The sequence below is a fragment of the Neopsephotus bourkii genome, unplaced genomic scaffold (assembly GCF_033783945.1).
Source record: "Neopsephotus bourkii isolate Nb327-2 ecotype Australia unplaced genomic scaffold, CSIRO-AGI_Nbou_v1 NB_1630, whole genome shotgun sequence".
In the NCBI taxonomy this organism is placed as follows: Eukaryota; Metazoa; Chordata; class Aves; order Psittaciformes; family Psittacidae; genus Neopsephotus; species Neopsephotus bourkii.
The window spans coordinates 11168427-11196270 of record NW_026902105.1 but is presented as its reverse complement, the minus strand read 5'-3'; the positions used below and the strand labels follow the sequence as shown (position 1 = coordinate 11196270).

The 27844-nt window shown below is 45.3% G+C and overlaps 1 protein-coding gene across 4 annotated transcripts in view; it reads right to left on the bottom strand.

Moving 5' to 3' along the window:
• The window catches only part of ZHX2 (zinc fingers and homeoboxes 2), a 74963-nt gene that overhangs the window by 44563 nt on the left and 2556 nt on the right, over positions 1-27844 (bottom strand). The window lies entirely within an intron of this gene.

Below are 27844 nucleotides of genomic sequence, written 5' to 3'. Positions count from 1 at the left end.
CCAGTGCCTCACCACGCTCACAGTAAAGAACTTCTTCCTTATATCTAACCTGAACTTCCCCTGTTTAAGTTTAAACCCATTACCCCTTGCTCTATTGCAACAGTCCCTGATGAAGAATCCCTCTCCAGCATCCTTGTAGGCCCCTTTCATATACTGGAAAACTGCTATGAAATCTCACCACATTCATAGAGAAATGCAATTTTTCTTTGTTGCAACAGTACGTAATTACTAACGAAAGCTCTTGCCCAAGTTTATTTGTCCTGAGCATCCCTGTGTTGGCAACTCTTGAGGAGTCTCCCGTGGGGGCACGCTTACTCCAAGCCAGCTCAAGGCAGAGGAGGCAACTCTCCTTGCCATGAAAGCATCATGTCCCTGAAACGCATCACAACTCCAGGATCAGGTGAATTCAGACCAGACCTCCCCACTCCATGGGAGGGCATCCATGCAGGCATCATGTCCTCATTTATACGAGCCATGCCACATGAACACCCGCAGACTCATGGACAACAGCTTGGGAGGTCTGTATCTGCTGGTCCTTGTACACATACAAAACAGATGATGGTGGTTCATGAATTACCACACCCCACCTGGTTCACAGGAATAGCTTGTGCATAACAACGCATGGTGAAACAAAGCGAAATGAAGATTTTTTAAACACTTTATTCAAGTAGGTCACTTGAGAAACACCGGCACTCGCACGGTTTCTGCCCCCCAAACAGCACAGCAGTCACCACCTGAAAACGGGATTCATTTGCTTGGTTCACAATGAAATTGCTCACAAAAAAAGATTGCCAAGATACCTTGAGTGAGCTAAAATGTAAATCTCAAGCTGCTGTTAGGGCTGGGAAGAGAAATAACGGTACTTTTTAGCTGCTTGACAAAAAAGCTCCTTTGAGACTCTCAACCTACAGAAATGATCAATTTTGCAAAGGAACATTTTACAGACAGAAATGGGAGCCCTGAAAGTGCTTGGCTTTCCCCAGCTGCGCTCAAAACGAAGCAAAACAAACCCCAACCTCCTCCCCACCTCTTTTCCTGAAAGATGCCAACTTGGTGGTTTAAACTCTGTGGTCAGACAAAAGCATCGCTGCTGGGCAGGTCATGCCCATCCTCTGCAACCCCATGAGGCTTTGGTGCTTCTCCGCCATCACTGCCATTGACCTTACCCCCACGGCCTGCCTGGCCCAATGCCCAAAATGTGCTGGCTCAGGCAATGGGTCAGGGCAACTTTCTTCATTAAGCTAATGAGCCTGGGGATGCTGCTTTCCTCTGCTGGCTCAGTGGGGCAGGAACACAGCAAGGCTGGCAGCCACCCGCATGTCCCTGCTCCTCCTAGCTTATACCTAGATTTCCCTAAAAGCTACCATGATCAAAATTACCACCTTAGCGATCTGAATTACTTCTAACACTAGAGTAGAAATGCCTTCTATTGAATTAAATATGCACAGCTGTGTCGGAAATGGGGGGTTTGCAGCTCGTAGATTGCAGACTGTTATTACAGCGTGATTAGCAGATACAAGTGTTCCTGAAAGTCGTCTGTCTTCACATGCTGAAAAACCCAGTTATCCCAACAGATCCTGAGTGCCCCATCAGTTCCTGGCTGCTGATCCAGTCCTTGTTAAACATTCACCAAACCTGGCAGACTTAGCACAAGGGAGCAATGTGCTCACGAGCATCCTTCCCTTCAACACCACTTTTAACGCTAATAAAATTAATCCATCCCTGCCCCCATCTCGATGACAAATGCATAAAACACAATCCAGAGATTCCATCAAATACCTAAAGAGGCAGTAAGAAAGCTACTAAAAAACCCTGACGTGAAAGCACACAGAACCTGTGTAGATGGTGATGCTTGGAGAGGCCCGGAGATATCCCTCACCCCTCTCCATCCCCAGCAGTCTTACCCCTACCCCACTTGGTGCTCAGGGACCTTTCTCCAGCCTTTTGAAAGAAGCTGAAACAGGGATAGATATTTCCACCCCACAGCCTGGGAAAACCACTGGCACCAACCTGGAAAACACAGAGTAGGAGGTTCCTGCCAAGGGTCACCTTCTCCACCTCAGCAGTGTGGCAAGCACTTGCATGAGGTCTTAATCCTGCACCATTTGCAGGTACCTGTGAGCAGAGGCTGTCCCAGGGAGTCACTCCAAGGCCACAGCACTCTGCAGCTCCCCAGACTTTTCTTCCCTCAGGAAAGTGTCTACAAGCTACAGGAATGGCTCAAACCCCTCTTTGCAATGCCCTCTTGCAATGCCAGCTGCTTCTGGAAGTATTTGGAAGCATAAGTGAAGACCAAGTAACAGCAAAATAAGAGTAAATGAGAGCTGAGGTTGTACAGCCTTTCTGCATATCAGTTTGCATTGTTAAATTTAGTTAATTGGGAACCAGAGCACTGACCAAAATGAAAGAGAATGGGAAAGCATTGCTTGAAGTGGATTATATTTGCTTTTCAACACATCCCCCAGCTGTGGATGTCAGCAGAGAAAGGTATACTACATTCTTTCCTATCTCCTTAACTGTTCTTAGCTTCCTTCAACAAATCAAAGTGCTTTCTTGAGGGGTGAGAAATCTCAGTATTGTACAGTATTTTGGCAGCAAGGGCTCTGAAGCAAGGAGAAGAATGCTTGGTCACGAAAGAAAATTCAACCAGACAGAGTGAGCTATGTCCTGTATGGTTCTGGCCAACAGAAAGTTCAGCATTATTTTATCTGGCTTTCAGTAGGGTTGAACTATTTAACTGTATTCCTCTTAAACCCTGCATTTCAGACTGCCACTCTCTGCTTATTTACCTGCTTGTCCATAGTAATAAGCACACTGGAAAACAGTTGTTAGACCCTCCTCTGTCAAAACCATGACTGATAACTGTTTTCCAACACAGTGGTTGCTACAGTACCACCGCTGTAGGACGCTTTTGCTGCCTGACGTATGTACAGCAATAGCTTTTATTTTCAAACAACCAAGCTGCGGATGGTTCGTCTGATAATTAATTATCAACATCACGGGATGCCCAGTCATAGAATCATAGAATCATTTACTTGAAAAGGACCTGTAAAATCACCAAGTCCAACCGGTAATCTAACACTGCCAAGTCCACCACTAAACCATGTCCCTAAGCACCAAATCTACTCACCTTTAAATACCTCCACGGATGGTGACTCCATTGCTTCCTTGGGCAGCCTGTTCCAATACTTGACAACCATTTTGAGAAGAAATTTTTCCTACTATCCAATCTAAACCTCCCCTGGTGCAACTTGAGGCTATTTCTACTCATCCTATCACTTGTTACTTGTGAAAAGAGACTGACACCCCACCTACAACCTTCTTGCAGGTAGCTGGAGAGAACAGTAAGATCTGTCCTGAGCCTCCTTTCTCCAGATTAAGCAACCCCAGCTCCTTCAGCTCTTCCTCATAATACTTGTGCTCCACACTCCTCACCATCTTCATTGCCGTTCTCTGGACGGACCCACTGTAGCACCTCAATGTCTTTCTTGCAGAGAGGGACTCAGAACTGAGCACAGGATTCAAGGTGCAGCCTCACCAGTGCTGATTACAGGGGGTCAATCACTTCCCTGGCCCTTCTGGCCACACTACTGCTGATACAGGCTAGGATGCTGTTGGCTTCTTGGCTGCCTGGGCACAATCTGGCTCATCCTCAGCTGGTCATCAACCAACACCCCCCACCCTTTCTTATGGGCAGCCTTCCAGCCACTCAATCCCACAGCACTGCAGGCCCTGTGTTCAGATCCATCCAGGTGTCATCATACAAGTTTGCTGAAGGGAAGTGGTGTATGCTGTACCCAGGGGACGTAGCCAAGAATCACACCCTCCTCTCCCCTCCAAATACCCTTACTCACAACAACAGCAGTGCTATAGAGGAAAAGACCAACAGAGAGAGAGACAGAACTGAAGCAAAAAATACAAAAACATGCTAACCCACATCAGGCCCCATGGTCTAAATGCACGTGCCAATTTGGAAAGGATGGCGCTCATCATTCCAGACTGCCTCTAAGAGGTATTGCTAAGGCTGATAGGGCAAGCGAAGCGAGCAGCAGCCCATCAGCACAACTTCATGTGTGCACAACACTATTTAACCTGGACTGCAGCCAGAAACATCACTAGCTACATTCACTGCTTAGATGACTGTCAGAGTAACACAAGTTAAAGCCTCCCAGTACTGCTGTTAGGTTTGTCCTGGTGTCTCCAGTTTCAGCCTGCTTTCCTCACCACATGACCCAGCCCAACAGCAGACACTCTTTTCTCCTGCTCTTAATTTATTCCCTCTTTTGTTTCCCTCAACCTTCAAGCTGAAAATCAAAAGACAACTTAAAAGGAAAAACAAAAAAAGGCTGATCAAGGCCAGGCAGTGACGATATTTTGCCGTTATAAAAATAAATACAAGAGGAAGGGGTTTCCCTTTTCCGGCTGCTCAGACCATTCCTACTTTTGGCTGTAAGCACCCATGTGTTTGCAAATTCCTGCCAAACACAGCAGCCGTCAGTGAAAAAGTGGTACAAGAAATGAAATGAGCACAGGGTGTAAATATAAAGCAAGAAAGCACTTTGCTCCTTTCAAGTAACTGTGCTTGTGCTTCATTCGCTTCTGAAGACCAGCACCATTCAGTGTTACCGAGTATCTTATTCTCAGTAAGAGTGTTCAATATCTGGAAGTTAAGTGAGATACACCTGGGTCAGCATCCCCTACATTCATGCCAAGTGACCTATTTCCAGCTGCAAGTCATCAAGGAGGCACAGAGAGGCCATAGGAAAGGTTGACGGAGTGCCCTACACATACGTTGCCACATGGTCCTGTGCTTCAGCTCTCTCCTCACTGCAAGCTCCTGAAGCAGCCTGTTGGAGAGGAGCCCATCCCAGGATACGTGCCTGCCTGCTGCACTTGCTCCCCAGCCACACAGCCCCCAGTGCCCACACTTCAGTCCCCCCCCATGCTCCAGTAAATGCAGTCAAGAGGGGAAAGTCTGCACACACCAAGCACTGAACAACAGCGTCCAACCCTGAGGACCAGAAAAGTGTATGGAAATCCCCACAAAACAGCTGTTTTGTGGCATTTTCTCCCTATCCTGGGGATAGCCAGCACAGCCTGGACGCTGCAGCTGCTTATTCTGTTAAGAATGGGTAGATTTGGCCCATCCTTCCCCTCCAGCTAGACTTTAACAAAGGGATGGAAGACGACTTTCTCCTTACAGCCTGCCAGTCTCACGGTCTCACAAATCTGTCCTATCAATCTATTACATTCACTGTGATTATGTCTGCATTGAATGCTGATGTGTTATGCTTCCAGGTCCACAGCACTGAACAGCCTCGGATGTTTTTGGAAGCCAAAGCAAAACAGATTCAGACACTGTGTATCTGAGTCCTGCAGACCCAAGAGCTATACTGGAATCAAGATTTGGGTCCTACGTACACTGGAATACATCTGTGGCAGCAGATGCTTTTTACAGCCTTCTACCTGATTCAGGATCCAGGGCACAATTACGTTTCTGAGAGTGAATCCTGCTATTGGGATACACCTTTGCCACTCACTCCAGCACGAGCAGATTTGAAGCAAGGAAGATAAAATGCAATTCACATCCTACTGTGAAGAGCTGTTCAGGAGAAATGCACCTTCACCCTTTAAAAATCAGACAAAACCAGATTTCATACAAAATTTATCCTATCCTTCCTCATAACCAGCAACATGACATTGATTTCTTCCGCCTCATGATATATTTAATGAGGGGGAAAAAAAGGTTCACATGTACACCCCTTTCTCCAGTGCTCCTTGTTATTCCTCCAGAACAATTCTTCAAAGCTGCCGAGATCACTGTATGTTACCTCCTTTTTGAAGGATCACATACATTGCATCAAAAAGCATGCAGGAAAAGTTCTAGGGCATGAAACCAATTTTTGTGCACTTTTATCTGGGTCAGCTTTTCCATTGATTCTGCAAATACCACACCGTTTTTATTTTTTTTTTTCTTTAAAGTTAAAGCTTTATTAGTTTAAAAAGAAGAAAAAGATAACATCAAAACTTGAGTCAAACATTCATCTGAGCCAAGGATTAGTTTTGTTGGGTGAGTCCAAATCAAGAAAGTAGATATATATATAGAGATATAAAATAAAGTATAACTAACAGTGAAAGAGCATCTGGATTGATTTCTGAAGTCAGTAAATGCCCTCTCCCCATACTGCTGCTGCTTTCAGTAAATACTATTTAACATCTTTGCTGTTAGGTGTACAAAACTTAGAGAGCTGACAACATCTAGGAAAGCTAACGTCTGACAAACACATTAAAACCACTCAGGCACGTTTTGCCATTAATTCATCCCTCCCTTTCTCTGCCCCTCTGCCAAGTTTTCCTCCATGGTTATGAACCATTTGGCACAGCCTTCAGCTTTGCTTTATGTTGTTTCATCAACCCAATGTGTGTCTTGAGGCGCTCTGAAATAGAAATAATAAATAAGAACTGGTCTCGGGTGACAAAGGGCTGGATCCTGTCTTCAGAGGAGGTGACTTGTTGCAGAGAGCATAAAAATCTCGTATTGGCTTCACCTGTACACACGGGTGGGAAACGGAGAAAGGACACTTCCAGAAGCATACCTACAAACAGGTGACGGTTTGTAGTAAGAGCAACTCAGATAATTCGCTTGCAATCCACACGACAGCAGAAAAAATCAAAGTAGTTGGGAATTCTAATTAACTTCTGGTGAAAACAGCCAATGAACCGTCTCTCTACTGTGTTTCCAGGAGTCCTTTCACTTCTGAGAGATGCTTTTGCATATTTCGGTGGTGGTGTGATGCTGGCAATAACATCACATTGCCCAAGAGCCTGATTAGCAAGCGTGCTTCTGCTGAAAGCTGGGCACCCGCTTTGGCAAGATCAAACCCAGCACACAGCGAGCAGGGCCATTTGCACTTCCCATTCAGAACCTGAGAGGGGTCTGACTAAGCCGAGCACTGCTTTGCTGGCTCTGGGATGCCCATCTGGCACTCTCGAGATCCAGAGGATCATCAGGAGGATCCCTCAGTCTTTTTATATTCCATTTTCCCAGCCTGCAGAGCTGGGGGAAAGATGAGTAATCATTTCCACTGCACCCATTGTGTAACACAAACAAAACCCCCAGCCTGGCAGACTTCTGATATGCAAACGATTAAAGCCAAACATTTTCTTGCCACAGTTTTACCCAATTAAGCCTTGCTGTCATTAGGGGCACTGTGCCAGTCCTGCACTAGGCTGCTGGATGCTGCCTCCAGCGTTGCACATCTGTAACCAAAGAGCTGCAGACAAGTGAGCTGTGCTCACTGCAGTCCCCTCACTCAAGGGGACCCTCCTTCAAGCACCCCACCCTGCTGTACACCATCCACTGCTGAAGTGCAGCTCTTCATATACAAGAATTGCAGGAATTGTTGCTATATTGCACCTCAACTTCTCTCCTCCCTCATGCATTATCTGGATGCTTGAAGCTTTGCAACCTTTCCAAGAAAATGCCTTGAAAAATAAGACGGGGGAGCTCACGTTAAATAGGGAAATGAAAACTCAGTGCTAGCTGCCCTGGAAAACTAGGCCAGGCATCTCTCAACCAAATCTCCAGGTATCTCTGAATGGCACAATTCTTAAAATACGCTCAGGCTGATGAGGGGCTGGCCCACGGCTCTTGCTACACTTGGAGCATTAGCAGTGAATTTGAAATCAAACAGGCACAATCATTTTTGAAATAAACCTCCAAATGCAGGGCTGCTCGCTGAACCCCTGCCCTGGCTTGCTCTCCCATCCCAAAACACACTGAGACATCAGCTGGGGAAAGCCAAACTTGGTAGCAACAGAGGTGCCAACACCTCTTTCAACCATCACTGAAACTGGCTGCGAACCCCAAATTCCCAAGGTTTCTGTCTGCTGGCAGCCATCCTACTCCTTCCCAAGGCTGGGCTCTAGTGCCAGCCTTGATGGGAGATGTGACGTGGATGGCAGAGGGGAAGTGGATCGACAACCGGTTGATGGACCTCCCTGCTGGGGAAGGCAACCACAGAGCAGAACTTAACACACACATCCCATCCTAACAGGACTTCCCTTGGGGGGAAACAAGGGCTGCTTTCCTTCAGCTGCCTTCCCCACCTTCCTCTCAACTATCACCCCACCATAATGAATTTAATATGGGAAGTGTTCATCTTCTTATTACAGATGAGATAAAGCAAGACTGATAGCTCGGATTTATTTATGTTACCTCATTTTAAGCTAAGGCTGCAGCTTTGCAAGTTTGCAAATCCAGCTTTGTTGTGCACATTACTCAGCTGAAACCACCATGTCCTAGCAATGCAAAGTGCTCAGTGGCTATGAACCCCCAGCAGACCCCAGTGGCTGGGCACTGGTGCCGTGCAGCGTATCACCTCTGCAGTCACTGGTGGCTGCCATTTCTGCACCGGGATGATGGTCATGGTGCTGCAATGCCCATGGGAATCGGGTGGCCTCCGGCTCCCATCGCTACCAGGTCACCCTGCTACTCATCCCACACCCTTAGATGTGCATTTTGGCTGCTTACTAACACCTAATTTAAATATTGAGGTCACTGTGTGGCAAATATACATGGTTTTGTGCCTGTGCTCTTGCATGTGGGCTTCAATGAACAGGTCACCCATCCATCGCCCTTTTGGTCACCCGCCCCATGACAGGTTGTAATATGTGACGCAGTTTACCCTCTTCAATGGAACTATCAGGCAAGTGGGTAATGTTTGAATAGGCTGAACCTGAATGGACTCTCTCAAGCTCAATTCAGAAATTACTACAGGCAAATATAGTCAGAGATCACTGGAGAAAGTGACTGGTAATGCTCACATGTATACAGAATCCTAGAAGACTTTGCCTCGGAAGGGGCCTTTAGAGGTCATCTAGTTCAACTCCCCACATACATACCATCTCGTAGTGAAGAGAACAGTGGCTTTGAAGTATTTTGCATAAAGCAAGTTAAATAAACACCTTTAAATAAAGCTGAGCAACCCTTCAAATCCAGGCAGGGTAATTTGGCTCTCTTTACCCTGTCCTTTGCGTGTCTTCAACGTGGTCTCTGAAACTGGTCATAACTTTGCCACCCGATTTCTTCACAACACTTTAGGACAACTTCTGAATAACTGGGAAGCAGCACTGCTACATCAACCAGAACATTCTCCACTGTCCAAAGGCAAACTGCATGACTTGGATTTAATTTATATTCATATGCTTGCATTTTCCATATTGAATGTGTGGTCTAAGCAAAAATCTCAGCCAGAGTCTCCACTGCCTTCATCCAAACTCAGCCATGAGCTTACTGAAACAATCAGTATCCCACTCAGGCCCCAAAATCCCTTTTATTTAGAGCACTTTGCCCTACAAGGAGCTCTGTAATGCCCCATTCAGACACACACAGTGATCAGGCATTTTATTCTTGATGGAAGCTGTATTAAAATGTTTTTCTACTGTTCTCAGCGGGGTTTCACATTTTGCATGACACTGCAGACACTGTCTGCAAGAAGCTATAAATCTTGACTGCATAAAACTACCCTAAATCTACAGCATCCACAGACCAAATTTGACCCCTAGAATCAAGAAGCTCAAATCATCTCTACTCCAAAATAAAAGCAGAATTTGGTCCTGGAAGCTTAAGGTTGCTCCTCAGTTCACAGCAGAGCCTAACTGGAAATCTGTCAAGTTTCTAGCCAGCCCTTCAAATAGCCTTGTCAAGTTGTACAATCAGCAAGAAGCAGCCAAGGCAGAGTTTTATTGTCAGGGAATGTAAACAAATAGCAGGCAGTGCTGCTCATCTATCTCAGGTTGGTGCATATAATTTTAATTAAAGCATTTATGTAAATACAGATGCAAATTAGGTGCAGTATAGCATCTGGCTATCAGATGCTACACTATACTATCAGAGCCCTGAGGCTACTGGCAAATTATCAGCATGAGATTTCATGACGGGAAAGCACCAAATCTAGTGTTGGTCCAAATGCTGTATATTTTATTTGGTTCAAATTGGCAGTAAGATGCCATATTGGTCCATACGTAAGAAGTTAAATAGCCTTCTATTTGAAAAAGAGCTCTTAGGAGGTAAACCAACATCATTAGAACCCATCCTTTAGACAGCTCATGTCTAGCAAGAAAAAAACCCTTTCCGCATTTCTGCAACACCTATCAAAGGAACTCAAAGCGCCTCTGAAATGTTAATTAATCCATACTCTCCCCAAGGGAGATCTATTTTAAAGATGGGTATATGGAGACTGCATTCATCTCTCATTTGCCAAAGGTTCACAGGAGGGAAAGCCACAGAGATGAAATCTGGACCTAGGAGCCTTGATTCCCTGCTCCACCATGTTCTTATCACAAGACCTCCCTCCCCAAAAATCACAAGAACTTGCTCACACCAGAGGTGCAAACCTCTTTGGCCTAGATATCCCTGCCTCAAAGTAGTGTTAACTTCAGAACCTTTTTAAAACTGCAAAGGCAACTACATGACAAGAAAATTAAGGGAAAACAAATCACGAGGGGAGAAAAACAAACTAAAACCAACTTTTGAAAATTGCAGGAATCTCTGGATCATGCTGGAAGGATCTTATCTCTGGAAAATGAAAAGGTATGACCAAAATAACATTCACAGCAATATCAGCATCAACTTCTGCTGACTGTTCCTTCCCTCAAGGTGCACTTCCGCCTTTACAGCCTTGCAAGTGGAGACCACTTCGCCTTCTTTCAGAACCCCCCACTAAGACCAACTCTTAGAAAGAGCCAATAGCTCCTAAGGCTTAAGAGCACACTTAACCTGATCAACATCAACGAAGCTTAAGCACATGCATAACATTTTCCCTACAATACCCTTGCAAATTTCCCAGGATATGGATTTCCCATTGGCACTGAATGAAGTGAAATCACATTTCCAATTTATTCAGAATAGATGCAGAATTGCCTGGAAACAATTGCTATTACTATTGACAAAAAACAGGAGGAGGAAACACAGTATGGTTTGGAGTCACAGAGGTACATCCACAGCGTGACAAAATGTGACACATACATGACATATCATTACTATGACAACATTGTTTGGAAGATGTGTAACCACTATTTTGTAAGCATATGGTCATATACTGGCCCCTTCCTGTGCTCAAAATGAAAAACAAAACAGAGGGACAGGAGCTAAAGGCATCAAGCCACAGACTGGCCTGTTTGCATTCCTTTGCCCTGATATCAGTTATAATGGCTGCACATTCATTTAAGTGCTTTGCTTACTGACTTATTTATTTGCCTTTAGCATTTTGCTTCCAAAACCAATCCCCAACAGACAGGTAAAAATAGCAAGTGTTAGTTTTTAATGCTGGCTCGCCGGTGTCAATTCCTACAGTAATGGTGAGTTCTCGGCTGCAGGGTGAGTGTGAAGAGGAGGAATGGGGAATGGAGATGTAATTAAGGACACTGCACTGAGGTCCCATCTCCTGTTATCTATTGGAATGGGCTAAACATAAGTGTTCATACCCTGGGAAGCTGGGCATCCCTGCTCTCCATAGCTAGGAAGAGGACTGGCACATATATATAGCAAACTTGCCGGGGATCAGTAACATTTCAGGCTCAGCTCCGCTATACCATGTCTGCATCTTGACTGGATCCTGCTCTACCAAAATCATCTCCCCCTTGCAGGCAGAAAAAATGCCAAGTTTCACTGGGGGGGGAAGACTGTTACAAAAAGTGAGACACCATTCTTATTCTGGGAGAAAACCAAGTTGAAATCACAGCCTTGCCATGTATTTGTTTCAAGTCAGAACCCACATTCCTCATGGAGGCCAAGTTGGCCATCTCAATGCTTTCTTGCTTATAATTGCATCTCAAAAGACCTTTATCTGATCAGAGCCTTAACTGGGCAATTCCAACAGACTGAATGATTGCACTGGTTTTGCCAAAGGCAGTAACTTTAAAAATACAAGCAAACAGATAAATAAGAGGCTTGCAGGTCTGATGTATCCATTGTCATCTGTGACACCGGTTGTCACATCTTTAGGGACCCATTCAGAAATTGATGTATCCTATACTGTACTGAGAAGCCAAGCTATTCAGGTAGCAACACATAACCCAGGGACACAAGTGCACCAGAGGAAAAGGAGAAGCGAGAGGGTATGGTGCCAGCCAGGCTATGGAAAAGGAGGTTTTAATTCTCTGCCTGATCGTGCATAAACCATTTTTATTGTTCAGTGCTTCTACACCTAATTCTTGTAACAAAACTTTTCAATACAATATTTCTATTTACTAATTATTTTTAAATATTTCTATTTACTAATATTACAACTGTGAGGATGCAAAAGATCCAAGCAGGTACTGGGTGCTTGCATTTTAAGAGAGATGGGATAAAATAAGCACCAACAAACTGCTCTCTTCTCTGCTTCTCCATAAAGGCTGGGGATGACCTTGTGTTTTTCTCTAGCAAAGAAATGTGTAACTAAAAGGCTGGGGTGGAAGAGAGGAGCAGTTATTTCACCAAAGGACCTGTAGTAGCAGTGTAACAACATAAGCTCTTGAAGGGAAACAAGGATTAAAACTAACTGCACGATGACAGGGTAGATGGTAAAAACTCAAGAGTTACACATCTTTCCTGATGCAGGGGGTGAATCTGGGCTAGGAGGAGGGAAGGGGGCTGCTCTGCCGTAGAGGTAAAGTTGCGCCTTGTTTCCTCTGTCTGCATATTTTTCCACTTTTTATTTTTGGATCTTGCAACATTATCCAGCATGAGATGGCACAGAGCTAGAATAGCAGCTGCTGTGCCCTGCTCCAGAGCACGTCGGGAACATCAAAACCACCCTGCAAAGGAACGATGAGAACCTGCAACATTAAAGTGTGCCTTTCACCTCTGTTTTATTTGAGGAGGATCTGAAAACACCCCGTTAAAGATTCACAGGAACTACAACCCCAGAAGCACTCCAGCAGCAGAGGAACATCCATGTAACCTTGTTGAAATCCTACACGGCAGATAGGGCTCTAGCAGCAAAGCTCTGGTCTACAAGAGCCCAGCAGGCTGGAGACAGGGTGGATTCCCCAGCGTATGTACACAGTGCCTCTGTGCCTTAGGGCTGTGCCAGCACGGCTGTGTGGCTCAGGAATCACACCTCTTCACACTTCCTGGCCAGTACAGCTTTGCTGGCAGAACTCTAGTGTAGGCATGGCTTAACCCCAAGCTATTCTCAGAAGAAGGTGCGATGCGAGCTAACTTCCCAGCATACCCGACAACCCACACAACACAAAATCCACCATTTGAACCTTTCCACACAGAGCTGCTCACTCCACTGGAGGTGGCGACCATCAGATGCTGTCAAGCAAGTTAAGATGCTGATGCCCTGAAAGAAATGGTTTTATAAGAAGCCCAAAAGGACAGTTTTCATGGATCTGCAAACTCTAGATGAGTGCTGTTTTGGTCCCCATCACATCGTCTTAGTGTGGGTGGACCCAACTATGCAAGTATGGCAGCTGCAAGGCAAATCTGCACTCCTTAAGCCAAAGCAAGCACAATACAAATAAACAGCATCGATGGCAAAAAAGAGAAAATAACACATACCAAATAACAATTAAATTCTTCTGAAAAGTCCAAGGTTAGCAAGTCTTGCAGGACAGCTTCATCCCAGACTCAACTGAGAACAATTCTGTTTGGTCGCCTGTCCTGTTCCCCCCATTTCTACCCATGAACTATAAGGCTGGTTTTGCCCTTTCTTCTTCTTCTTAATTTTAGGCTTAGATCACATTTTCCTGAGTCAGAATTTATCGTGATCCAAAGTGGCTGTTGGCTGGAGTACCCACCAATTTAAAAGCACGTGAAAATTTAAGCTCCACTTCCAAACCTGGGTACCTCCCCCCTGAGGACACAAGATGCAGCTTGGTTTCTACCAAGAATGCTGGAGACCCACAAGTCCCACTGAAATACTAACACCTCACTGATCACTTAGATGCCAAGATATCGTTTTGAAGGCTAGATTTTAGAAATCACCATTCATAAATGTGAGCAATCATTTTTATCTTGACAAGACATGAGTACACTGGCAGGAAAGGAAAACGAATAATGAATTGCAGCATTCTCCAAAGCACGGTCCTGTCCTCAGACCAAACGTGTTGAAATCAGGAATCTGCCCAAGACTGCGAACGGACATGCTTTTTCCTTGGAAACGTAGTCCGCAGCTGAGCAGAATACAGAAGACACATCTGGAACTTCTCTGCTGCCAGCAGCTCTTTTAGGTCACGTTATGATACCAAGGAACCAAAATCTCATGTTTCTATATAGAACCCCTCCCTCTTCCAGTTATTTTGTGGAATACAATGACCTTACTAAAAATGTTATTTTTCACTGTATTTTCTCACATCACTGACACTTGATCATTGAAGCCTTTAGCAGAGATAGACACAGCTCCCAGTATTCTGAATTACACTGGTCTGCCCTCTGCTCAGGAACAGACGTTTTCCAACATTCCTCACCTGTGATTCAACCCCAAACTCAGAGAGGAGAAACAGGGTCTGTTCGGGCAGACTCCTACTAACTGCCAAGGAAGAAGCGAGGAAAGGGCTCCTAAAACTTGCATGGCGCTTCATGGGATGAGGGGGCAGATCTTCCATGAGGAAGAGAGTAGCTCTGAGATGGCAAGGTACCAGCACCACTGGTAACTAATAGTTAATGAGGATGTGCTCTGCAGCTCCACTGCAGCTGTCTCTGGAAGAGCCAAGGGACAGGGACTCAAATCCTGCGTCTACCTATTTCCTTGGGTAGATGGGTACTGAAGCTATTGAATTGCTTCAACAGAGTGACAAGGGTTGCTCAAGATCTGGATGCTATTCTTGCAGCAGCAGAGTCCCAGAAGTCTTCCCTAGAGACACACTAGTTTTGAGGGCAAAACCAGATGGCATTCAGCACACTGCTGGGATGTTCCTGGAGATCATTGTGCTAATGCAGTCCCACCAGGGCCTGCTGCAATCGTACATGGCACAATATGACCATGTTCTACCACTAAGTTGTGGCTACTACTGGCCTACCTGAGCAGGCTCTTCCTTCCCCTTGGCCTAGCAGCATGAAATAAAGCTGCTAAGATAAACTCTTAAATGCTGTTCCGGTGAAGGCCAGAACAAATTCTATCCTGGATCCACCATAACTTTGCTCCATCAACTGAAAGGAATGGCTCCAGGAGAGAAACCAATCATCCCTTGGGATCTGATTCAATGTGGGATAGAATATTCACACTCTCTAAGAAATAATGAGAAAATTGTACCAGCAAATGCTTCTGATATGGATCTGTTTTGCTGCCTGGCTCCACTCTGGTGCTACCTGCAAGCCCAGAAGCTCAAGCAGTATTAAAGGATGGTCATTCCTGACACACCCTGCATCTTCCAAACACACAGGAGCCTTGTTACTCTGAAAGCTGTCTGCATATGGGAAAGACGTTTAACTTTGTACAGACTAGTCCTCACTCCTGAGGTCGTACCTGTTCTCTTTAAAGCATATATACTTACTTTACAGAGAAAAGCCTCCCACATGTATTTACACTGGTGTTTGCTCTGCAGATGGCTGTGAGAAAGAAATATAGATTTTAATCTGCCTGGTGCACCACAAGCTGAGCTGCAGTTGGGATTTCGTGGACAGAATCTTTATTGCTGTAGATGAAAGTGATGGGAAGAACACAATTTTCTCTCCTAAATCTGGATGGAGGGGAAAAATAGCTTCCCTGCTGCTTCGTGGTACTGGAGGGAGCTAAAACAACCGGCGCCTTCCAAGGGAAAGTGCCACTCAGTGCTCCTCTCTGTGATCATGCAGGAGCTCTGTTTGCGATGGGACAGGAACGACTTGTATCAATGTTTTTAGATGAGGCTTGGTGAGTGTCCCCCTCTTTCACATTAACTAGACTAATCAAAATTAACATTACAGTTTTGGGCAAAACCACTTCCATCCTCTGCAGGCTTCCCATTGCTCAGCTCCAGGCAAGCTGTTCAACTTTTGTGCTTCAGTTTCCCCACCTATTAAACAAGAGTAATAAAACCTCCCCTGGAGGTATCATTTACACCTTGGTGCTCGTAGAGCACAACGCAAAGGAAAGCACTACAGGAACTATGAATCATCAGTAAAGCAGCCAAGTCTCTGCTAAGAAGACAGAAGACCAGACACTAGAATAGTTAGTCTCGTTACGAATCTGACGTGTTACAGAGGGTTGTCTGCAGTAACAGCTTATCAAGGGACCAACTGAGCCACTGATGCTTCACCAAACCACCAGCCTGCTCAACCCCTACAGCCAGACGCGCAGCACAAGCTCAGAAAGCCAAAAAAAGAAAAGAGAATCTGGCAGCTTCTTCATATTCATGAGCTCTTTAATAATGCTCAACAAAACTTGGAGGCATGTTCTCTGCTGTTGCTCCTGCCCTTTTGCACAGCAAGCTCATAAATATTTCAGGGGAAGAAGTCCAGAAAATTTGCAAGATTGGTCCTGCCTTTTACAGCATTAATGAGCAGGCCATTAATAGTTAATGAAGCAGCTGCTGGTGATCTCAAAGGTAAAGGCAAGACAAGAACAGCAGTGTTTGCCCATTCACTACAATGCGATAATGTGAAGGAATGGCTTGATCCTTTTATCAAATCCTCCCCATCATGGCAAGACCCAGGAGTTGATCACAGGGCCTCCAGCAGAACTGGCCTCAAGGCTCCAGCCCTGCTGCTGTCACCCAGGAGGGACGGATACTGCTGCACAGGGTCTGCACCAACTGTCCTGATGCTATGCGCACATCCGCGAGAATGCAGAGGCCTCAGTGCTGTGTCTTAAATACAACCGCAACATCCCAAACACTTACCCGGGCAGGACCACACAATGCATGTAGTCATTTATGCCAATAAAAAGAGTGGGGTTGCTGGGCCTTTTAGAGGTCTCAGCTGTCTGTTCAAAGCTGCACCCTGAAAGCCAAATTCACAATGCAATTAGGCAGCCAACTTCAAAGAACAGCTCCTATGATTTCAGCTTCACATGCAGCGAAAACTGTTGTTAAAAGGTGTTTTTGCTGTACTTCCTCTATCATACCTCTGAATTGGCATCACCTCGCCTGTATGTGTGCAGCCAGGAAAGCACATCACCTCTTGGTACCTTCACTTGCAGGGAGCTTTACTCAGGAAGGGCACCCAAGAGGCTGCTGCCTGCCAGTCAGGTTGATGGGAGCAACTCCAGTGCTACAGCCTGGGCAGGGGCAAAACGAAAGGGGATGACAAGAAGAACTGGGTAAAAGTTTAGTCATTGCCAAACTCCGTTTCCTTCTTTTTATCCCTGCCAGCATCACTGATTGTTAAGGGATTTGTGACACTGGTTTCCGGCTGCTTCCATGTTCATGTGGGTCTATCAATCCCAGCACTACAGTTCTTTTAATTTGCTGACTAATGATTGTCATTTGACAGAGGTGAAAATCTTGAAGGCAGTAACTTCCTAGCAGTCTCATGAAAACAGACAGGGTGTGTAGGAGAGATCCCCATCACCAGGCCATGAAGTGGAGAGGGGTTAGTCTGACTCCTCTTCAAGCATATGCAAGAATTCAATCTCACGAGTCAAACACACTGGAAAGTGTTCTGCATCAGTTCCACTGGCCTCAGGAATAATCATTCTCCTGGACTTCAGGTCACATCACATCTGGCTTGTCACTTGTGAATCTTCTTCTGCTCAACAACTGATAGGGGTCTGCACAAAAAGCAAGGATTGGTAGCAAAGAGACTCCCTGAAGACCTCCAGGTGAAGAGGGACAGCACAGACCCATAGTTTTCAACAGCAAGCCCATGAACTGAGTGGGGTTTGCAAGTGATCTGAATATCTCGCTTTTATGTAAGTGTCCTTAGTACAGAGTGCAGAAGTTTGCACTTTAGCTGCTAGGGCTGTAATGCTCAGAGCTGGCAGTCAAGAGCTTTGCTTTCTTTGGGAAGAAGAAAAGGAAACGAAAAGTTTAACTTCAGAGTTGCAGGCTTAATTCCACCCTTCAAAACACAGATGTTAAATAGAGCCAAGAGTCAAAGGCAACTGAGCACCGGGCCCTTTGTTAAATAATTAACTATGACTTGCCTAATCTATCTGCAGGCACTCACTGAAGAGACAAAAAACTTCCCTACCAACACCCTACACTCACCTAAACAGTGGGCTTCCAACAAGCTTCTACTGCTCATCTTCCAACAATCCTGGAATGAGGTCTTCTGATTTTTAACAGAAGTGGTCCTTGGCTTTGCTTGCCTTCAAACAAGACTCTGCCTGCCTGTTTTCAGTGCAGATCAAAGGTGACCTTAACAGATCCTCACTGTATTAAGACCTATAAAATCAGTTTACTATGTTAAATTTCAACTAGTTACTTTATTTTATTTTATTTTATCATTTGATAAAAAAATATAATTTTCCCAACATGCCTTGGGAAAAAACCCCCACAACAACTACTTGAACTTAATAAAGTACATAATTAGGAATGAATGTATAGTGCTTCTTTTTAAAACCCATAGCATGTCACATTCCTTCATGCTTTAAGTGCGGAACATCTTAAAGTTGCTATAAGTCTTGATTTAAAGACTTTATTATTATTACTACTGAACTATTTAAATCACATTAAAGATGTAACTTCACATATGAAGAACCCTGCCAAACCCGGATGTGCATTGGGCTGTTCCTAACCCTTATACCATTTATTTTACATAATTTAAGAATGGATATTTCAAAACCACAGACAAGTAAAAAAAGGTTAATGATTAAACTACCCCTACTCATCTTCAAATGCATCTTAATCAGATTCCCATTAGCTGCCTCTTTCATTTAAAAAAGAAGGAAAAAGATTCTTGATATTTTTCCTCCTCTTTTCTCTACATTGTAAAAGTTTCAGTACTAACTGTGTGTTAACTTGCTGCTTCCAAATTCCTGAGTACTTATTTTTCACTGCTTTTTAAACACATCAAAGGGACAAGTAACATTCATGTGCTAGCCAAAACCTAATCAAGTGGCAACCCCAACCAAGCCAAGTGGCCACAGTGAAAGGTGAAGAGTGTTTCAAGATGAGTATCTGTAGGTTGTAAAAGACCAAGAATACAGGGTGGCTACTCCACCGCTGTGCAGGCCAGCAATCATGAATTTGAGCAGAATTGTCTCCTGGCTGATCTGTGCCATAAGTTCACTGCAGGAACTCTTCTGTAAGATGCACAAACCAAACCCAAAGCAACAGTGACCTTGTGACACTTGGTAGCAGCCTCCACCCTGAGATTCAATCAGGGCAAGAGTGAGAAGGAACAAATAAACCCTCCATCTCTACAGAGACACAAACAAAATGCAGCCAGGTTAACAATTAAAGTAAAATAACAAAAACACTTTGATAAAAACACGAGTCATTTTGAGCAATCCTGTGAGAGCTTCATCTACCGAGGCACTGCTCATGCCAGGAAGAGGCAAATAGGAAAGGATGCATTGAGTCCAAGGCAGCTAACTGAAAAATGTGATCAAATTCTAACCTTGGCTGCAGAAATCAATACAGAGAGGAGGCTCAGGGAGGAATTCAGCTTTCCTGTACAAATACACCAAATGCAGCAAACTACACCTCACATTGTTGCATACAAGACGTCTAAAAGAAAAGGTGAAAGCGTGGCAGAGAAGGGGTGATAATAATCCCAATCCTGCTACCTTCTGTAAGTAAAGCATCCTGCAAACAGCCACAAATTCTCTGTCATACAGTAGTGCATATTGCATACATCACTACCAATTTCTGGATGCAGCAGTGCTGATGTTAAATACCCAATATCCCCCTTACAACGTACCTGACACACTTTTCAGGGGGTGATTCACATGTAAAAGCACATTTCAAAGCAGGTCCCTCATTCCATCAAGCACAAAGCTCTTTCCTTGTGGATGGAAACGAGCCTTCCCTGCCCTGCAAGCACCCTGCTGTGGCAGGCTCCCTGCTGGGATGCAGACTGAGCCCTTTGAAGTGATGGCATGGTGGGAACAGGCAGGTGAGGGAAGAGAGGAAGGAAGAGTGTACCACAAAGAAGTTCAAAATGCAAACCATGATCTCAACAACGTGCTTCCTCCTAAACCGGTGCTCACCATGAAACAAGGGCAGAGTGAACAGACAGGAGTTCAGAATACTTTACCAGCTTGGTGCTCTGATCTGCTGATGGAGAAGAGATGGGGCTGCAGCTAAGATCACCCCAATGTACGAGATCTTTCTGCCATAAATAATAGGTCATATCACTCCTCCTCTGGCTCAGACACACACTGCGTATTTGCATGCTCTTCTGGACCACCACACAGAGGGTAAACATGTAAAAATGAGGTAAGACATGAAAATAAGGTACTTATAGATAAGGCTAAGATCCAGGATAACAGGGCAAGCAAACAGTATTTAAGGCACTTCAAGTATATTTAGGCTTGAAAGCAAAATACTTTAGAGAGATAACTTTTTTCCCCCCTGTATCTGATTAACTGCAGATTTTGAAACTTGTGTTTGCCTCCAACAGCATTTTTCAAGCCACCTCATCCCCTCAAAGGCAGGCAGATGAGATACCAGCAGCATTGCAGTGGAGGGGCGTCCTGTAAAAACTGTTTTAGCAACAGCAAAGCTGAGGATGCTCCAAGTCTAAAGAAAGAGAAGCTGCCAAGTTAACAGAAATTAAGAACACAGTTCCCTCAAAACATATCCTTCTTCCTTGTCACTCCAATTGCTTCAAAACTTATTCCTTCCTTAATGATGCTGGAGAATCCCAGACAGATGGAGGAAGGTTAAAGCTTCCTAAGGCAGCAGTTTCCTCTGGATTTACTCATCACCATTTGCACGTGGAAACTTCCTACCCATTGGGAAAAATCCCGCAGGTCCTCAGTGGCCACCAGCCCCTGTACCCAGCATCCTGGCACAACTGCACCGGAGACTCTGCTGCGTTCGCCATCTCTCATGTGCAGCATCCCAACAAACCTTCCCTGGTTCAAACACCTCACACAAGTCTTTGTCAGCATCTTATCACTGCTGGCTTCTCAAAGAAAATTAAACCTAACCCTCAAAATGGTAACACATCTTCCTGGTAAGATGCCTGTACCTGAACACAGGCTAGGGAGATCTGTTTCTTAGGCTAAGAACCAGGTAAAAGGGCTTTTGGCTCTCAAAAATACCTGGCTGATGAGTCTTGAGTGATGAGAAACAGATCCCAAAAATGTGCAAGTGTGAGGTCATGACTCCTCCTAGTACCAAGCATGACATGACTGTAATGAAAGGCAGCACCATAACTGTGACAGGCTGCAAGAGATGCCATGGGGATGCCAGACAGTGACAAGGAAATAAACGAGTGATAAAGAGCTCTGTAATCACCTTTTGCTGAAGAAAAGGAGGGTGTTGGTGCAGTGATCCCAAGGGTGGGAGTAGCGACAGCCACATGGATACCCAGCCAGGCAGCTAAGCACTCTCCCCAGGAGGGAGGCAAGCATTCAAACCACTTCCTTGCCTTTCAGTCATATGGAAATAAAGAGATGTGACCCAACACGGCTCTTCTCAGAAGACTGGGAAGGAAAGCCTAGTTGGAAAAATGCAGAAAAGCCTCAGGTTCGGGGGAACTGTGATCCTCTGGGATAACCCCATCTTCCACAGTTTTCAAGTAAAATGTACCGAAGCCCAGGAAGATGACAAGCACCGAAGCCTGTAACAGCAACGTGCTCCCAGCATATCATTTAAATAAATCAGTTTCTGGAGAGACAAAAGACAAGGAAAAACTCCCTGTGGTGCCTGACAGTTCGTGCTGAAGAGGATGCTGAAAAATAACAACCCCACAACAAAACATATTTGCTTTAGAGGTGGGAGGCAGGAAGAGAGGCGGGGAAGGCATCTCCTCAAAAACACTCCAGGCCAGAACCATCAGGACTTTCCTTTATTTCTTGCGAGAGTGAATCAGCAGCGCTCCGCCAGCAAAGCTCGGCGATGCTGGCACTGTCTGCTTTGTACCGGCTTCCCCCTGCCTGAGAGGATCCAGAACCTCCCCACATGGCTTCCTGGGGCCTCTGTCCCAGCACTCTGTGAAATCCAACAGAACTTACTACCTCCAGCTGTTTACTCTTGGATTTCCTTCTTGCAGATAAGATTTTTGACAAGAACAAGCATTTTCCCACTTCTGCTATCCAAGTGAGTGTAACATGAAGTAACTGAAACTAATAAGCACAAAATTAGGTTGGGATATATATAAGAAGTCCAAGGCTTGAAGAGTGAGAAAAAGGAATACGTACATCAGAGGCAAGGGAAGGAGCATGGAATTCTTGAGAAACATTGGCATTTTATTAAACCCACCCGAGGGTGCCTTTAAGGAGCAGCTCAGAACCTGCCTCTTTTGGCTGCTATTTAAAAAACCATCAACCAAACACAAAGAGATTCCGTTTAAAATGGAAACATATTTTTCCCTATACAGCTTTGCTCACAGAACTTCCTCCTCCACTCAACTGACTGGACATTAGGTTAAATAACCCTGAACTTCAGGCTGCCTTAGTTATGGTCACTGACTGCAAACAAGCCAGAGAATCTCTTTCTGTTGGTGTCTGGAGCTTTGTTTGTTTGCTTGTTTTAAGCTCCAACCAGTGAAATACTGCAGTTTTAACACTTACTAGAACATTGTGGGAACAACAGACCATTTAGGACAAAAGAGAAGCCAAAACTGACAGGTAATTTGAGGTTGCGAGTTAAAGAAAAATATTTAGTATTTAAGAGGAGAAATAAGGGCAGGACAGGAAGAATGGGGGGGAGAAATGGGAAGAAAACTAAGGTTTCAGGCCCATAATGGGGCACAGAAACCAGAGAGAGAAGCTCCTGTCCCAGCCCTCCCACTGCTCACATGAAGTTAATTGTCCCCTCTCTTGGTGCCAACTGGGACCACACCGTAAATCACATCACCAAAATACTGCAAGTTAAAAACCAGTACTAATACATATCTATACATCACTTGAGAAAGAAGGGACTGAAGCAGAGAGGTGGTTCTCACTGAGATTGTTTCCATGCAAACTCATAGCTAAGGGAACAGTGAGTGGAGTACCACAAGGGAAATAACTTTGGTTTTCAGCTTTGACACATTTTTCCAGGAGAGGAGATGAATTTTAGGCTCTGGAGGAGTCTCTCAAGTGGGAGATATGACAAATTAGATAACACTGGTCTGGAGGGAACTCTGTGATGTGCACAGAGACACTTGTGTTTGGTCCAGGATGCACCCCCTCCTGTGCCCCAGAGCCCCAGTGCAAGCTCCTGCAGGGAGGAGTGGGCTTAACTCGGGCTTAACTCAAGCAGTAAAAAAGGTTTCCCAGGAAGAAGTGTTGATGTGCAGCCATCAAGAGCTGAGCAAGCACATGACAGCAGACATCTCTGCATGGGAAAGTCTCATGTCAAGTCTGTAACACTAACGCTTACCATGCGGTTCTATCAGCCCAGGGCAGGATATGTCACTGATGCAGCTGTGCTGGCAAAACCCATGAGCAGAAGGGCTGTTACACCAGCAAAAGCACGTATTTTGCTAGTGTCACTTATCAAACTCATCAGGCAGGGCTGGGACAATAAAACTACAACCAGCAAATTCACCCAAGGAGCAAGCTTTCGGTGTGGTTGTGGGATGCTGACCCCACCAAAGCACTCATGCACTCCTAGGATCTGGGTATCCCCTGTAATGAGATAGCAAGCAGTCTGAAATATATCCATGCTCACTTTTGCCAAAGCCTGTAGTAACAGGATGAGGAGCAATGGTTTTAAACCAAAAGAGGGATTGGACATAAGAAATTTTTTACAGTGAGGGTGGTGAGACACTGTAACAGGTTGCCCAGTGAAGCTGTGGATGCTCCATCACTGCAGTGTTCAAGGTCAGGTTGGACAGGGCTCTGAGCAAAAGATGTTCCTGCCCATTGCAGGGGATGTTGGATGAAATGATCTTTAAAGGTCCTTGTCAATCTAAACCCTTCTATGGTTCTATGATCCTACAGATGCTGCTGCTGCCCTTTAAGCCAGACCCCTGGGGTGTGGGCAGCCAGCAAACTTTGCATGGCTGTGAGATGAAGGGCAGCACGAAACAGAGGAGACCCACGTCACTTCAGAGCTTGTGAATGGTGTGGATGACAACTGAGCCCAAGGGTGAGCCCTGATCACGGACCTGCTTAACCTGTAGTCTATGGCTGGGTGGGGGATCTGCAATTTCCTCCCAAAATGTGTGCAAAAGTTAATTTGAGAGGCAAATGATGAGCAGGCTTTGATTTGCTTGATCAGGTAGGTCCCTGCTGGAAATCTGCCTGGGGCCACAACCTGAAGATGCTATAAACAGTAGATGTAGCTGGGGAAGCTTGCTGCCAGAGTGACACCAAATTCCTTGCATGTGACCTGCTTTCACCACCCAGCACACCAGTGTGTACCCTGCACACTGGGCTGATCCACAAAAGGTTGTCAAAAACTCATTGAAATCCCTGACGTTCGTGTCCCACCTAGCTCCCAATGTGTTATTTCTAACCACGCAGGTGTTACAGATCACTTTCTTCTCCATTTGCTTTCCAGCCCTTTATCCCTTCTCCATCAGCCCTCCAGATCCAAATGCTGCCCTCCACCGAGCACCGACATGAGCCTTCCCATGGCCAGCCCTGCCTGGGGCATCACTTGCTGCAGGCAATTTGGGCACATTCATCTCATCCACGCACTCAAGAGCATGTTGTACCACAACCGATGTCCTCAGCCTCCAGAATAACCCCCACCCAGGAGGACTCCTTTAAAGTCCCCTCCTGGTTGTCAATGCCAAAACCTCCTTTGCTTGCCTGTGTCATTCTCCCTCTGCTCACTAACAAAACCAACCCATCTGAGGCTTCTTCACTGCTAAATTCACAAAGCCACTTCACACACCTCCCTCAGTGTGACCGGATCTCCTGGTCTCACCAGCAGACTCACCACGCTGGCCACTTTAGGTAAATTCAGCTTAAGGAAAATCCAGTTTTCACTTCAGAAGCACATTTTGCCTCTCAGTTTGGAGGAAAGCTTGCCAAGGGCATTGCCTTATATCCAAACCCACAGCGTTTCTTGAAACAACCCCAAATGCATCTTTATAAAAACAAAATAAACAACCCTTCTGACTTGCGAAGGTGGTGTGGGGGAGAGAGGGCTGGGTCGGTGGTTTCTGAACTGCCTCTGGACGGGAAGGCTGGAATTGAGCTTTTGTCCTTTCATCTTCCAAGGGCCTGACTCACTTCATTCCCATTTTGCTACACGTTTGCAAACCTAACTCTCAAACACTGCCCTGCTTGAAAAGTATTTGCAACATTATGGAAATCAACAGCTTTTCCGCCTTTTTCAGAAATCAACCCAAAGTTACTGTGCCCTGGGACTGAACCGCATCGTGACACCCAGTGAACTTCAGACCTACCTATTTTTGAGGGCTTGATAAAACAAACACCTCAAATATTAGTTCCAGCTGAAGTGACACATGTAAACACACCTTGACAAAGGGGTAGCAATTACTTTAATGGCTTTAAGTTAAAGCCTTCATAGATTATTTTAATGCCAACTTTTGTTTATTACTTTCAACAGGAACAGATGCAGATGTGCACACTGCAAACTTCATTCTGCAGTAACTTTTAGGGAAAGCAGCACACTTCCTATATTACCCCTGCACTTGAAAGAAAGTCAAAGCTACAATTACACTTTCTCCACCTAAAAAGCAAATGCAGCTTCAGGGCACCCTGTCAGCCACGGTAAAATCTCAGCGTCTCAAGTGACACTGTCCATTTCTAAACAAATTATGAACAAAATACTATTTATTTTCAGTGGATGCTTTCACTCCGTAAGTGGCCACACTTGAAAATTAGACATGGGTCAAAACATCCCAACCAGAGAGACTCCAAATAATATTGCTGAGGATCATCTGAGCTAAAGCAAAGCTAAAAGGAATAAAGCCCTAAGATGTCGCACATGCAAATACAGTGATGTCATGCCTGGCATTAAAATCTTCATCTTGTATGAGGATGAGCAAACCCTGCTGTGTTCTCACTCCAGCCTGAAGCAGTTTGAAACTGGTTTGAAAACGTGAGAAGCAGTAACTTTGCTATATCGAATGTCAGCTTTCTTTTTTCGACTTTTAATAAAAACTCAATAAAACTCCCCCTCTCTAACAAAAAAGAACCAAACGTGACACTGCCAACTTGGGCTGTCTCATACAATGGATTATTGGTTTTACACACAGTTTAGAAATTACTGATTGTAACTAAGGTAAAAGACAAAGAAAGTGGTACTTTGGGAGACAGCGGTTGGAAGGAGCACACACCTTTTAAACACCAACAGCAAATATGTCCTGTGGGACAAAACATCGACAGGAGAATTTCTGGGGTGGGCAGGCAAGACAAATGTCATTTCACGAAGGTGAGTAATCAGGCAGGCTTTGGGCTGATAACTGAGCTATACACATGTATAAGTGCCTTCCAGCACCAAGTTCCTCATGGGTACGAGAAGACAGGATGAACACGGGACAGCTTTCTGCCATTCATTCTGCAGAAGCCTGGAAGGGGATAAACACGGCTCCTAAAGGACCACACAACAACTTTAAATGTGCTGTTGCTTTTTAGCCTTTATATTCTCCCTGACTGTTGGCCAGTACCTTGTTTTCCCTGACCCGGAGATCAATTTGCAATTCTGTGTTTCAAAGAGCTGCAGGGTTCATACAAGAGACTGAAGTCACATCTACATGAGAAAGGCTTCAGCAGGACAGGGGTAGATTACACTGGCAAAGCACTTCAGTCACAGATACCTCTTAAACAGCAAAATTACTCCTCTACCGGTCTCGTAAAACCACGGCAGCACACAGCAGTGCTACTCCACATGTCATTTCCCATACGGCTGCATGGAAGAGGTTTCTGCTACAGACATCAGACCCTGCTGGTCACACCTGCACCTTCACAACCATCCCAGCCAGAGCCAGGAGGGACAAAACCTGATCTGAGTTTAAAACCAAAACCAAACAACAAAAGACAACTAACTGACCAACTACATGTGGACTATTTGTAGGTGAGCTGGATGGTGACGCAGAGAGCGGTAAAGATTTACCATCATTTGCTGTAAAGGAATTACATTGAGGCATTTGACATTTTAGTTTTCAGCCCCAATATTGAAAGGTTTTCTTTTTGTTGGGAGGACTGTCATTGCCCCACTAAAGGATGTGCTAAAATCCCTTTCTGAACTTGGATCTTGGCATCTGTGGGACAAAAGAAGATCTAATAGGAAAGAGCAGTTTTGCCTAGCTGACAGGCTTTCACTGCACCCCTGGCATTGCTGAGGGAGATCCCCTGTGCTGCCAGAGGCGCTGGCTCACAAGGCACCCTTGGTTCACTTACCACCCTTGTCTGCTGCTCCCCTCACTGCTGCCTCAGGACCTGCTGCCAGGAGGTGCTGACCCCCATCACCAACTCACCTTCCCACACACCAAGTCCTTCTCTTCCCTCCCATTCCTACTTCTTTCGACGCTTTTTCCCTTTCTGCTCTCCACCTTCCAACCCCAAACTTTTAGCGAGTTTCTCCCTGCCCAGCAGGGCCCTCACAAGCTCCCACGGTTTAGAAGGAGCACCTGCCCCAAGAGGATGGGCATCACCATCGGATCTGCCATCGGAGAGGTGCCTGGGCAGCCCAAGGGGTGAGGAAATCAGGGTCATGTCCTCTTCCAGGCTGTTACTCCCTCGGAAGGAATTCCCATGCGCAAAGTGAACTAAAGGGCTCAGGGAAAAGCCGGGCAGAAGGATACCCCGAAGTCAGGCAGGCACATCCCAACTCCACTTCCAAGTTTTATTCCTAGCAAAGAGGGGAGAAAAACCTGTGTCTTTTGCTATCTCCCTCATCCCAGAGGGGCAGA